At 33.2% G+C, this 15,871-nt stretch overlaps 1 protein-coding gene across 2 annotated transcripts in view; it reads right to left on the bottom strand.

The window, feature by feature from the left end:
- The window catches only part of LOC123869418, an 88,958-nt gene that overhangs the window by 47,485 nt on the left and 25,602 nt on the right, over nucleotides 1-15,871 (bottom strand). The window lies entirely within an intron of this gene.

The raw sequence follows: 15,871 nt of genomic DNA, 5'->3' as shown, positions 1-15,871 counted from the left end.
ACCTCTATAATTTGCCGGGACAAAAATAAGTCTACGTTCGTACCTGTGATGCAAGCTCTCTGTTCCTTTAATTCACATCGGTTAAACAGATGGGCCGCGAAAAGTTAGCAGACAGACAGTGAAACAGACACACTTATACATTCGTATAAATTATCTAAATAAATAAAATGAAAATATGATTGACTGATATATCAACGCACAGTTCAAACCACTAGACGGATCAGCTGAAGTTTGCCATACAGATAGCTACTATGACGTAGACATCCGCTACGAAAGGATTTTTGAAAATTCGGGGCTAAAATAGGGGTTCGAAATTTGTGTGGTCCACGCGGATGAAGTCATAGGCATAAGCTAGTTTAGATAATAGATAGGAATTTGAACTTTTATGCTACTGTCTCTACTTGCCTTATGTTAGTTTAGAAAATTATTTTGATGTTTTGGCACAAACTACCTATAACATTATACTAAGTATTAAGTAAAATTAAGCGTTAACCTAAAAGTAAGCGTTCACAGTCCGGCAATTACCTATTTATTAATTATTTTCGTACTCTATTGTTAGTGGTTCTGTACCAACTCTTGTTGTTTTGTTACTTGTTATATAGGTACCACTAATTACTAACATGCAGAACGAAAGTTGACTAGACATAAATTTACATAAGCCAGGTGACACCTACCTGCTTTCGAAAAATAGGAAGTGTGCATTGATATTAGCTTGTTATATCGAATTACTGTCATTATAAAATAATACTTGAGTATTGAATATCCAAGAAAATGAATTAGTTAAGGTCTTAAGAAATATTTCAAGGCTTGCAAGATGATGAAAACTATACCCTCAATGCAAAAAACTACAATCATAAGTATTGATGAAATATGTAGGTAATTCTTTTTAAGGTATGCCGATTGCCAACATAGAATAGAAGGAAAAACAAACAGTTCCCTTTTACATAGTTGCAAATAAAAACTGAGTGAGCAACTATGACAAGACGATCTAGGCTCTAGGATTTAGATTTAATGTACCTAAGTAGCTATCTCTCGTCGCGAGCATCAAAATACACTACAAGTGCGAGATCGGTCCTCGCTCTTTTAGGGTTCCGTACATAAACATTATGAACATCATATTTTGGATGTATGAAATATTTATTTTCCAAACTAGAACATCGCAATAAACCTTGAAAGAAAACCCCAAAAAATGTTCGTTTGTTTTGGTCACAGCTTACAAACTATTTTATAAATCATTGTTTTCAGTGTTTGTTGTTTAAATACAGTATATTGTATGTACATTTAATATACCAAAATTTCATATTCCTAACTAGATTGGTTTTTACAATAGCCCCCGTCACTTTGGTCCAAAACTAACAACTTTGGCGGCCCCCATTTAACATGAAAAAAATTGAAAAAAAAAATCGTACTCTACTCTACACACTCTACTACTAAACAATGATATCCCACATGCTAGGGAAAGAAAAAAAAATTCCAGCTAAAAAATAATTTAATTGAATTTCAAATTCAATATTTGGTTTTGGGTCAACGTTTTACACCAAATACCAAAATTTCAGGTTTTAACTTATTTCGTCTCCGAGCTAGAGACCTGCGAACAAACAGAACAGACAGACAGACTGACGGAGAGACAGATGGACATACCTACAGAAAGCAGAGAATAGGGCTCCGTTTTACGCTTTGGGTACGAAACCCTAAAAATGAGCCAATATGAAACATCTCTCAAGTTTCGTATCACTATGTCCTATCAATGAGCGGCGCTGCGCCGCGTAGCGTGTTTATCTGCAGCAGTCAGCTGATATGATATGATATTTGTACATTAAAAAATTGTATATCAGCGGATATACTTACATATAACGTGGTATATTAGGATATACGAGTATGTAATACCTACCTAATGCTCAAAACTTCGTCCGCATAAGTTTAGGTGTTTTTAAAAATCCCATAGGAACTCTTTGATTTCCCTGGATAAAAGTAGCCTATGTAACTTTGCACTCCAGGTCTTTAACTAGCAAAAGATTCCGTCGATCCGTTGCTCCGTTCCGGCGTGATTGAAGGACAAACCAACCCACTTCGCACTCATAATTTTAATAGCGCATAGAATTTTACGGACCCTGATCTACGGCCACTCAAATAAATACCTACGCGCGCTGCCTCATTAGAAAAGCTAGTGTTTAGGCAATGTTTCTAAAGTATCTATCTACTATAACCACCTGCCTAAAAGGAACTTTAGTTCAAGCTCGGAACCACCTCTGAACAGTGCGTTTAGTGCAGACGGCCGCCATGTAAGGCCATAACTAATAATAGTAAGGCTTCATTATAGTTCGTAGGGCATAGTAGTCAAACGCTTGCCAACGCCTAGGATACAACACACAAAGATAAAAAAGACCATTACCTAGTTCATATCCACATACGCTATATTATAATATCAGTTCCCCTATCTGGCAAACTCGCACGCAACAGCGCGACCGTGTCGTGGGAAGCCGATTGCACAATGTATCAAACGATAAAAACAACGTGAAAACGAAACCTCATCTAAGACATGCAATGATCACAATCTAGCCATCACACAGCATTGCCACGTTCAACTTAACCGCATCGTGGAAAGTTAGAAACGTATTTGATATATCATTAGATGCATAATTTAGTACTCAGATTTAATAACACGTGAACGCTGTTCAGCATTTAGGTATGGCTTGTAGGAGATCACACGTAAATAATAAATATCTAGACACAAACCACAAACATAAACGCAATGCTTATGCCTATAAGAAATAAGATAAAGTGTTTATAAATATAATCTCAAATCATATTATCTTTTACAAGACCAGATATCAGATAAGTATCTAACTAGGTAGGTTCTTAGTTTTTCATTAGCTGTTACTTAGGTAAAATTGTTTTCATGATATTGCGTTTGTTGCACAAATAGATCGATTTCCAGAACATACTCTATCAATTAATTCACCTGCACAGATTACTTTATTACTATGGCTAGGCTACATGGACTGAAATCGCTTTGATTTTGGAATAAGATTCATTTATCCTCCCATAAGTCTACTTAGCTTTAACTTTAAGTAAAGTCTGGGCTAAGCCTTAGTATATACCTACTCTATAGATTTCAGCTTAGATAAGACCTATCTAAGAAAACATATTGCAAGAAGCAAGAAGTAAGTAATTTATTGAATGCACGCACCTACCTAGTTCTTGTAACGAAAAGAAAGTTTATCAAAAAATGTAGATTAACAGGAATTCATGTCTCATTGAACCTTACAGGGAAAAACATTAAGGTAAAAAGTACTATTTAAAAATGCCATTTACGGTTTTGAACTTACAATTTATTATTGCGAAATTGATTGCTTCCGCTTCTAAAGAATACCGCGTGATATGATTTTAAGCAATTTTAAATCTTTACATAAAAATTGTGTTCAATATCATTCTCAAAAGCTAAGGTTATTAAATCATTTTAAATACGTATCAAAAATTGTAGAACCAGCAAGATTCGAACCTACTCAATACCAGCGTGTGATATCCAAGGCGTAATACCTACATAATGGGAGACGCACGTTTGAATCCTGCCTGTTCCGCAGTATTTAACATGTATTTAAAATTATTAATCAGGATCAATATGATAAATATTGATTATAACCACAGAATACTTAATAGTAGGTAATAGTACCTTCCAGGTAGTAGGGTTAACCAGAGCTCTGCACTATAAACATGGTGGGTAGAACACACTTACCTCGAGCACCAAAAGATCCGAACCTCTCGCGATTAACGGCTATCTTATACTTTTTATCAACTTTGTCACTAGGAACTGGCAGCTTGGACGGATATTTTTCTGAACCACTTCTGTAAAGTTTCTCTTTGGACCCATGTGCCCCCATCTTGAGGATCTTCATTAAATTAACATTATATCAGTTGTAAATATTCATATTGTTTTTAGGAACCTGAGTTCTATCACTTGTCACATCACACAGTTTGCTTCTTGCTTGAGGTCATTTATAATTTTTGTCATCTTTTATAATGACTCATCACTTAAGTAGGTAGGTATATACACTTGTTTGCACTCTTAACTAAGACACAATAATTATAAATAGATAGTTACGTATATAAAGTTTTTTCCGTGTGCCATAATTTTAGTTAGGTATATTACGTAAACAACCAATTAAATAATTTTTGAAGTTAAATTTAATAATTTTGAATTTGAAGTTAAATTTTTAGTTAAGTACTTCAAATTTTATTTAAAAAAAATAATTTATTAGTGTTGGAAATTAATTTAGACTATAACCCTCATCATAGTAGATGGAGTAGGTACCTACATCATTTATTTTATGGGTGAATAATAATTTTACATCAACGCAATAGGTACATATTATTTAATGCAGTTTTAACTACATATTTTATTTATAGCTATGGGAACCAAATTAATAGCTATAATTTCACTCAGTAAGCATTAAGATTTGTTTGTTTTGTTCATATAAAAGACAACTGACAATGTAAATGAAAAAAGGTGCTGAACATTATGCACACGTGGTAGGCATATAGCTAAAGTATTATACGTTGATATAATTATTGCAATGCTTTCATCTATTTCTGTAGTCGACTCACGACAGTGTCCAAGTTAGAAAGATCTCTCTTCTTTGCTGAGATCTATTCACGGACAACAAAATATTATTATAGTAAATGAGAACCCGAAGATCAACGTCCACTGGTCATTTGATGCATTAAGAGCATTGCTAAAGATGATCACTTTCTCGGAACTGATGCTTAGTCGTTGTTTGTGCAAGTTAGTTTACAAATGCAGGTTGTAGTGGAACGGTTAGATACTTTTTAATTTTTGACTTATAAAATGGGAAGCTGGCGAACAGAACGGTGTAATTGCACGAAACTAAATTCTACAGGAGGTGCAAAAAACTGAAAGAGAGCTGTTGAAACTTTGCTGTAATTATAGGACATTTTGATAAAAATCACTAACTTACTCAAGTTTAGCACAGTTTTAGGCCGTCTTGCTTAGAAATAACCTCAGATTTGTAATTAGTAAGCCAAAAATGAAAAGTGTTATGATTAAAAATGTAATTACACCGTTTTGTACGCCAGCTCCTCAAAAATAGACGCTAAACTAGAATAAGGATTGTTAATCTCAGAAGCTATAGAAGTGGCAATAATATGATAGATGTAAACTGAAACAGACTTGCAACGGGACGTAGTAAATAACATACGATACAGTTATAGATTTGAAACGAGAGCAACCGTCATCGCAATAAGCTGACGAGTCAATTTCCGGCAGCTATCACCTATGCTGGAGCGATCTCCATCATAGCTGTCGGTCGATCTAGCCAATGGAAAATCTTGTTTGCTAGCTCTATTTCCTAATAGCAGATACTAGACACCTAATGTTGATTGAATTCTTATTTCTTCGATACAATAAACAAACTGTAAAGAGTGTTGCACCCATTTGCACCTCGTAATTTTTTCAACTAAACTGATTAATTATTATTATTAATTCCACTGAAAACCTTTTTAAAGATCATTAAAGTTATATAAATTTTCATTACATGACTCGGTTGTCACGCGACCGTATTTTTCGCGGTCACTTTTACCAAAATATAGTAGACCTAACGAATCAAGTTATACTTAGTAGGAGTAGTACCTAGTTACGTTATACCAAAGTGCACACAAAAATGCTACAAGTTCTGAACGATTACGTCTAGGATAATTAAACACTAAACTAAAACGTAACAATTCAAGTTTGCGTAACGATGTAATAATATAAATCATATAGCAGTCATAAAATTTGTTTCAATACCAGCGTTTTGACACGAAGAAAAACAACAAAGTAAGCTCTAGTGTAATTAAAACAAATGGTGCCTCGCGAACTAATAAAAGCAGACAAAACGACGCGTCTCTACTACGTTCTGCTTTCCCGTAATAATCTGTATTAGTCACAAGAAGACATAAGCAAATGTAACCAGTTCTCTCAGATTTGTGGTTATTTCAGGACCATTGCTTTCAGGGTTAAATAACTTAAAGACGTTCCCGCGTCTTTTGAAACGATATATTAAACTGTGTTCTAGTGTTGCGGTATTTAATGAGTGGAGATAAATGACTATATGTACTATAGAATGTATAAAGCATCTGTTGAAAGTATTTTCAAAGGCTAGGTAGTTATTCGATTTTCTTCTAATGCCTACTCAATGTTGGTTCTAATCAGATTACAGTAAGATTCTATAGTTTTAGTTATTAATACTAGCTTTTTCACAATTTTTAAACTAAATAGTAAATAGCTACACCATTGGTTTAACTGGTTCCTTTTTGACCTTCTTGGTAAAAGGGCATTGCCTTTTTTAATCGACTTCATGTAGGTGTTTAATGTATTTTAATCATGAAAGTTCAAAACATTTAGGGCCAAATAATTAAGCTAACCTACCTAATTAATGTTACTAAACTTAGTTCATGTTTATTACTAGCAATGACTACTTACACTAAAAAGCTTGAAATTTAAATTGTAGAATCATAAATTATTTTTTTACTTTGTAGTGGTTTTAGAAGTTTTTCATAAAGAAATAAAATATGAGCCGATTCGATCTCCCTATCCCATCCAATGATTCAATACATCACCAAATAGCAGAACATGATCAAATATTGCGAATGGCAATGCTGCTAATGTCGAGAATTAAATTCTTTGTATAGTAGGCATCTATCTCATATACGTATATGTATTATACCTAAATACAATGTGTCTGTTTGTAAATATTTAATCATAGCACGGATGTATTTTTAAAAACAATGACATAAACAATCAACAGTAACGACGAGACAAAATGATTACAAATACTGGACGGGCTGTAAATATGTTTCCGATAAAATATTCAGCCACGGCTGAAGTAGAAAATTTAATTCGTAGACCTAAATATTCTAAGAAGAAAACCAAAATACTGTATTAGTGAAGATGAGCATAGCGTAAAAAATACGCGTGAGAATAGACCAATCAAATTAATATACTGAAAATAATGGGATAATATAGGAAGATAGTCCACATCAACTTATTAACTCTTTATAATCTGATTGATCTATTCTTAAACATCTGTTCTTAGCTACACTTGTCTCCGCTTTAATCGATATGTAGATACCTATACCTGCCTATTCTTGCGGAGGTATAGCCAGTATAGCCAAGAATCAAGATATGCCACAAAAAAGTCACTGAAATACGTGTAAACGAAACGTGTTTAAAACTATTGTTTAAAAAATGTCATGCAGATGTAAGCAGTCATGAAATAAGCAAGGACACCCAGCTATCAACAGTATATATTCCAACAATGTTCGGTAAATACCTAGCGCAGACAGTCGCACTAGTATGCGAAATCCCCTCCTAAAATGTTTCAAAGTCATAAACTTTGTTAAGATGTTGCATAGACCGTACTAATTCCGTGAATCAATATGCCTAGTAAATAGTAATGTAAGCTAATAGGTAATGTAGCTAAAGACCTACAGCTCGGTTAGTATTTGAATCATTCCAAAATTATTATTGTTCCATTGGTTTCTCCAAATTTTGTAGCGATTTGATGAATACTGATAGATATGGTGAACAGAACTCCTCAACGGATATAACAGCAAATCATTCATCATGACTTACAGTCACTTAACACTCACAGCAGCTGAGGCGGGTCAACTAATCAATAAAATAAATATAATCTGCTTCTATTTATAAGTTAATAACCCGAAAAACGAAACTATTACTGTAAATAAACCGAAATCAGAAATGTAGACATTGATAAAAATAGGGGCTACAATATCGTCAATATCGGATCCTAAAAACATGCAGTGTTTATTTTCATCATCAACACAAATTAATAGGTAATCTCTACTTGCAATGAGTTCCGAGGACGCTGCATCGAATAACCTTGTAGTCGTATTCAGAACACAGATACTCGTAGACTTAACATCTTAGTTACCTCACCTATAATAGCGTCATAGTATTAAGAAAATTGCTTATAATGTATGTACCTATTGTACTTACTTGGCCTTCCTTCATTGTTGGAATGAAAAAACAAATATTTACTTACAAAAAACTGTATGACTTGTTATTAATACAATCAGTTTGTAAGTAGAATCAAATAACAATTTGGCACATCAAAGTGTGTGTTCGAACAACCATAAAAGCATGTTTAGAAAGAGCTTTAGCACATAAAGTCGTTTTCGGAACAACATCACAAACGTCAAGTAATTTGTATTCACAGTTTCCAATCAGACAAATAATTAAACACACTTACTTCTCGGAATCAGATTCCAAGAATAAATTAATTAACACTAGCAAAAATTACAATAAAACTGCCGTTAACAATCAAGGTAAATCATTGCTATAAAAAGTTATCAACAACACATAAGTAGGTATAACGAATAAAAAAAGTAGATAACAAACCAGTCGAGCACAGCAAAAAAACTATGCAGCGTGCTAGTTATAATACATAATATGATAATTTTTGATACAATGATCTTACTACCTCACTATACTAACTCACCCATAAAAAAATGGATGATCAAAATATATAAGATGGACGTATATTCAGCACTCCGAATCAGACAGTATTGTCAGAGAATCGAGTAGCAAAAAAATTCATGTCTGTACTGCATTCATGAATAATAGTTATGGATCCTGTCTTCAGTTTCGCTGGTTAATAGGACAGAAAATCCACTCAAGCGGATCATATGATCCAATTCATCAAGACAGACAACGGCTTTGCTTTAGGTAATTTGCATTGGTATAATATCGAAACATCCTTCACAGATCCCAGATAGCTTCTCAGATCTTCACTTCACTATCTAAAACAATTCTAATACCACCTGCATCTAAATCTATATCTAATCATCCTGCATTTTAGATGCAGGTGGTATTAGAATGATTACAACTCTGGACCCTACGGTGTACAAACTACTTGTTGTGAATATTCTAAATATATAAGTTTGTTTGCTAAAATATTGTGACTAGGAAATTTTAAAGACAAAGACTTGAGTAGAATTATGGGAATTATTCTGTACTGTTACAGATTCTTGTACTGTGCATAAAAGCTTCAATTTATTGGTATCTACAGACTACAAGTAACTAATCAAATATGTATAGAACCAAACTCAAGATGTTAAGAAACAATACGCTATTGATATGTTTCTATTTCAATCATAATACGACTTGCTCACATAAACATGGTGGCTCAAAATGAGGTCAACCATTGCAACAGTTTTGGCGGAATTTCGTAACAACAAAACATCACTGATTTCGTCTTGGCTGAATTCCAAAACGTAGACTCGAAGGGAACATCCTGCGATACTGATAGATGCACCTTTTGCCTAAATAAAGTACCTATCTTTCAGAATTTTATTAATGTTTTTACTAATAAATTAAGAAGCCATTAATAGTGAATATTTTAACGCCTATACGAGTTTTCTTAACCAAAACATCTTAAAAGTAAAGCTGAAATTAGAATAAGCAAAAATAGCACAGCCGTGTTATGAAACTAAAAATAATACCAGAAATGTCAACGAAATGTACCTACTGACTTTATCGGTGGGCCACGTGTGGTTAGCATTTCCAACTTTTTATCAAGATAAGTTTTTATAGTTAAACAATTAAGTGGTTCTAGCTACTATTCTTTTCAGCAATAATAAAATAATTAATGTACGATTATATCCAGTATATTCACATGGCCTTAATTTTCTATGTCTTGCCTCATGTGGGTAGTTGCCTAGATAAATATGTGTTATACAGTTGACTTAGTAATCTAAATTGTCAACCAGACGAGGGTTAATGCTATGTTTATTGGTATACACTGAATATTTATTGACACAAACGCCCTATCCTGTCGAATCAACACGAGGTCGCGCAGATTAACATCCGTTGACCGTAACATTATATAGAGCTCTGGAGTATGAATTTACTCTCTATTCTAACCTATAGCTTAGTCTTCTTCATCCACTCGCTTCTGTCCATCACCATTATCCACCCGTTTTACACACAATATATCCTCTATCACGCAATCTATCCATCTTTTCTTTGGTTTTACTCTCTCTATCTCTCTTTTTTCCTTCCACACGCATAGTGCTACATCTAATAATAATTCATTATGATCATGCCTACATTTTTATAGAATTTAATAAAAGTAGGTTACTTAGTTTTCCTTTTAGAAAAGACCAGTACGCGTTTGGAGGCTTTAGTTTTATCAGCTCAATATAATGAAGATTAAGTATTCAAAAATTGTTTTTCAAAACTATTCAAAAAGTTATTAACTATTGAAAAGATCTCGTAGGTACTTGAATAAAGAAATTAAAACAAAGTTTTCAATTTTGACAATTTAACAAAACTTTGATGGTCAAGTAGCTAGCACGAACTAGGTACAAGGAAGAAAATTATCATGCAACATTGCGCGACGAAATTATCTTTTCAGGAAAATTTTGTATGCAAATCTATTCAAAATAACATGGACTAAGATTTCACTAATACATATTGAAAGGGTCTATGATTATGTATGCTTTTCTATAAATTCCTAATTATTAGTAGAAGTAGAGTTACTCCTACCTTGAATTCTTACCTATTTGAAGAGAAATCTACCACATGAGATAAAAATGAAAACTTTGTAAAGTACCTACCTACATTAGGTACATTACAATTACATTAGTAATTAATATTGGGTCGGCAACGTTTATGTTGGTTCCCTGCCAAACTTTACATGGTTATCAAGCTAAACGATCGAAAGTAAAATAATCATTGAAGTCACGTAACTTCAAATTATAAAGTCGGACTGCGTTACCATTAGTTACGCGAGCGTGCTGCGTCCGCGCATAAACAGTCGACAACAAGTACCTAACTAGTAAGCATCTAATTACTGCCACTGTTGCTAAGAAGACTTGGCAAATACAAGCAATAAAAAGAATCCGGAAAATAAAACCGATTTTCTGACCTATATGAATATTCATAACATAGGAGCACGGAATATCTAGTGCACAGTAAGTACACCAGTTAGGTATCTTAGATCGTAAAATTATCTAACGATTTAATAGAGAGAGTTAATTTACATAAGAGAGTAATCTAACAGTTACTAAATAAGTGACGGTCATTCGAATTTATAACCAAACGACGAAAAAATACCTATATTTCAAGAACGAGCTTCTGAGCTGTAATGAATGACTTCTCTAACAGAAGTAGAACCGCCAATGGTCAATGCTTACTTTATACGAAAGTTATAATTTGCGAGAAATGCAAACCGATTACCAAACACTTCGAAATCAAACTACGCAAGCTGATACAGCAGTTTACCCAGTTCTTGTCATTGCGACAGTTTACCTTTGGACAGTAAAAGTAGAACTGATACGGTTGCAAGCTACATCGGTTCGTTCACCGCTTATCTACGGCTTATTCAACAGTATGGAACCTGTTCTATAGCCACCACCTGTATTCTACATAGAAACCGGTTTCTCGCGGTCACCAAACCACAAAAAGGACGTCATACTTTCGTCTGGACACAAAATCATCCTGCTTAGTTTTGTTTCAGAAACCGGGTCTGCGCGCTGCAAATAGGCACAGACAGGTATAGATATGCTATTCACGACACATATAATATCCAAATAACTATCTATGTTAATCCCTATAAATTACCATGGGGTTATTCAAGAGGCAGATCTATAATTTCCTGAAAGGCCGGCGACGCATTGTCAGTTCCTCTGGTGCAGCAAATGTTCATGGTTGGCGTAATCACGACCCGCCGCCTCGTTTGTTTGCTTCTTTTAATTAAAAAAAATGAAATTTGAAGAGATGATGTTGAAAGTGTCACATAGATTAACAATAACTGAACTACATATAAAGCTAAGAGACATGTTAACAAAACAAAAATGTAAATAGGTATGTCTGACATTCGAATTGGCCATTGTAAGCACTATTGCCACAGTTTGCGCATTGGAAATAAACAACTTAACCTTCATAGCTGACAAAACAGGTATCGCACCTATCTAATGTAGGTAGTAACACAGTTTTTGGTAGTAAGTTATTTTGTAGTAGGTACCTATGTGTAGGATTAGGGATTCTGCTTCAACACATTCTACTCGTAATAGTAAAAAGATTTGAATGTGTCTTTGCTTCGTATGGAAGTTGGGTTGTAATTAAAAATTTGATCTTAACTTATACCTACTCCTTAATATTTAGACAAAACTGCTTTATGAATGATAACAACAAGCCATTTTTATACTTATTCTAGGTACCTACTTCCTTTGTTTATTTTATCTATTGTATTTATTAGCTTCCATAAAGGATTTTATTCAAATAGCATGTAAGACTATATGAAACACGATTGCAAAGCGAGAATTATTTCATCAATGTCACATAGAATTCCGGTTTCTAAGGTATGAGTTTATACCCGTTCTTGTAGCCTAGATAGAGTTACAATAAAATTAAAGCTAAGCAAATCTTTCAAGCTTTTCAGTTTTACGATTAAAAAAGTTATCTAGAAGATCCAATTTAAAAAAAAAAATTACTCACGTTCTTGATTGTGCCGTTGTTGACACGAAATATTTTAAAATTAGCTTCATACTGTACAGTACTTTAATATTCCGTTACTAATGAATCTGTATAATATCTTACATTACATTTTACAAAATTTAGAAAGAAAAGTCGCGAATATACCTATCTACCTACGTCATACATACTAGTCGGATAAAGAACCCCCTCTTTAAAGTCAGTTAAAAAGATAGGTAAGCCAACTTCAAAAGAGAAAAGGTAAAGTTGAACCTACCAGTTCCATTGACATTTAAAAGCTTATAAGAAACGCAATCATTATTCAAACGACTGTTTTATATGTTTCTTATTGCGAAGTAGATAGAACAATAACACCTGCATTATACCATTTATTTCAGTAAAACGATATTCTTGCCATTCGATACTACATATTATTAGATACCTATAGTCAATGTTTCAAAAGAGACGAATAACTGGAGAGATTTCGGGGTGGGGAGCGCTGGTGATTGTATTAACAGACAAACAATAAATTGATATACCTACCTATGTTTATAAGTAGATAAATCTATAAATATTTCGCATCGTACAAAATGTATCGAAAGTCCGAATATATATCCCGACATCATTAATGCCTGTAGAGCATGAACAATCCACAAACATTTAAACATCCAATTTGAAATAATACCTACATGTTTGTAAGCATCCTTAGATGCAAAATGGTACTTCAAGACCATAGCAAAGCTCAAACTGCACAAAAAGACGTATTTATTATTTATTATAATAAAAAATTCATAAATCTAAGAGCAGTAAAGGTTCTATACCTACATAATAGGTTAACTATTGAAAAAGTCAACTATCCGGTATCGACAATTGTAACTATCACATTTTCTCAGAAATCATCCAATACTTACGCACACAGCATTTACGTAAGTAAACATAATAATATTATTTATTACATTATAGTATTACTTGATAAAGTGTGACATCGAAATGGTCATTAATCACATTTACGTGTCTGTGAAATATAATTATGTTATATCTAAGTTTAATGTTAGAACATGCGACAAAAATACAGAAATTATTTCACGAAATTATCGAAAAACAAAAGATTAATCACTAATTAGATAACAGATTTATTGTAATTAATATAGCAAGTATAAATAGCTTTCTTTTGACTAAACTAAATGATACCCAAAATTATATGAACGTTTTTGCTTGTATGGCAACGGCTATTGGAGAAAGTACTGAACTGACCAACCGAAACCAATTCGCTGCTAGCTTTTATAGATTATATTATGTCATCGTAGAAACATTAATAAAATGACTGTTGCGCATGATAAATCAGTTAATTTATACATAAACCACCTACGCAAAGTAATAATTGAAAAAAATAATGAGGTGGAACGTCATTAATTTCCAGACTGTTACGGTATTTATTTAATTTTTAACCAACTTCAAAAAAAGGAGGAGGTTCTCAATTCATCGGAATCTTTTTTTTTTAATGTATGTTTCCCGATTACTTAAAGACCCCTGGACCGATTTGGAAAATTTTTTTTTTGTTCGAAAGGGTATACTATGGTGACAAAGATAAAGAAATTAATAAAATTAACAATTTCCTGATTTATTTACTAGCTGCAAGAAAAGTTATTAGGAGGATCAAGAGAAGAATATAGAATCGAAAAGATATAAACAGCGTATGTCACAACCAACTACGCTAAAGTCACAGATAAGATTTATAGAAATAATATATTACCAACTATAACATTTTGCAAAAAGTGCTAATTGCGATGCGCCAACAAGTAATAGCAAATACTCCTAAATAACTACGTCCATAAAACGAATTAGGTGAGTAAATAAGAGATGTAAATTAACCGAAAGGTAGGTAATCTTACTATTTGCAAGAATTATATTTTTCGCTTCAAAGCTTAATAAGTCACCATCAAATCCACCACCAATAAAGTTTTTGAATCAATTACGCACAAGGGGAACTAGAACTCAGGTCATTTCAACTTTACCGAGGGGTTTTCAAATGTTCTTATTATCATCGTAAGAATTTGTATCTCGTCATTTTGTCGCGATTGATAACTGATTTGATAGCTAATGGTCGACTACTTCCAATTGCCTGATTGAGTTGCATGTGTTTTGGACGACAATACAGATGATTGTTATCACTGAGCGTTGTCTGATGATGGAGGTGGGAGGTGGACATTCGAACTATCTGATATCTGATATCGACTGTCTTTGAACTCATTTGCTTTGTTTTCATTAAAATTTTGTTCAGGGCCTTTTAGTAAAAAGTTTTATTTTAAAAAACTATTTTTACATTTAATTTATTTTAAGTACCTAGGTATTCATTTGCATTTGTATCCAAGGTAAAGCTATATCTAGTCGAGTATACTACGAACAAGTACTAGTAGTTAGATAAATATGCATAAAGTAAACAAGCCTTGTGCCTAGTATTTGTCAATGTCACACGATGCGAGCAGCCGTAGGTTTCTCCTGTGGGCGAAAATACAACTGTTCTATCATCTAAAATTAGAGTCACCAAATAAGTGCAGACGTAATTTGTACCTAGGTACAAGGATATCTAAGTTATCATCACTACCCATATTATAAATGCGAAAGTGTTTGTTTGTTGGCTTGTTGTTGTGTCATTCAATTACGTTCGATCAACGTGATTTTTGGCATGCGTATAGTTAAAGACCTGTAGAGTGACATAGGCTACTTCATCCCGGGAAACCATAGAGTTCCCACGGGATTTTTAAAAATCTTAATCCACGCGGATGAAGTCGCGGGCATCAGCTAGTAACTTATGTAATGTAATTGTTTCAATGTACGTCATATAATCATAATAAACATATCTTGCATTAGTTTTGGTTCTATCAACTCAATTAACACAGGTACGGCTAAATTAAAATTATCTATTCTAGTACATGGTATTTATTGAGTAAAAGTTCTAAATCACTGAGATAGGTACTTACCTACATCACTAATATCAAAGTTAATTGTAATCCATAATCAACATTACTTATCATATTTTACTAATAGAGGAAGAAATGTGAAAACAAATTATGTAAGCCTCTAGGATTTTACAACCGACAGTTTCTAAAGACTAGGCAATTATAATTTATAGTTACTACCCATAAAGTTTTGAGATCTTGCCATTCATATAATTGCCAATATTGCCATTTTTATTTCATAAGTTCTATAAATCTCCAACAGACTTCGGATGTAAAAACGTAGGAAACATAGAATATGTTGCTGAGTTTCTATGATCAATCATCAAGAGCTGAATTTTTTTTATTAAAGGGATTTGTATAGTTATATATAGTGAACAAAGATTGTAGATTTAAGAAATTAACTGGGGTCCTATAAACG

Source organism: Maniola jurtina, chromosome 11, assembly GCF_905333055.1.
Source record: "Maniola jurtina chromosome 11, ilManJurt1.1, whole genome shotgun sequence".
NCBI classification, from domain to species: domain Eukaryota; kingdom Metazoa; phylum Arthropoda; class Insecta; order Lepidoptera; family Nymphalidae; genus Maniola; species Maniola jurtina.
This window is presented reverse-complemented; position numbering and strand designations above follow the sequence as displayed.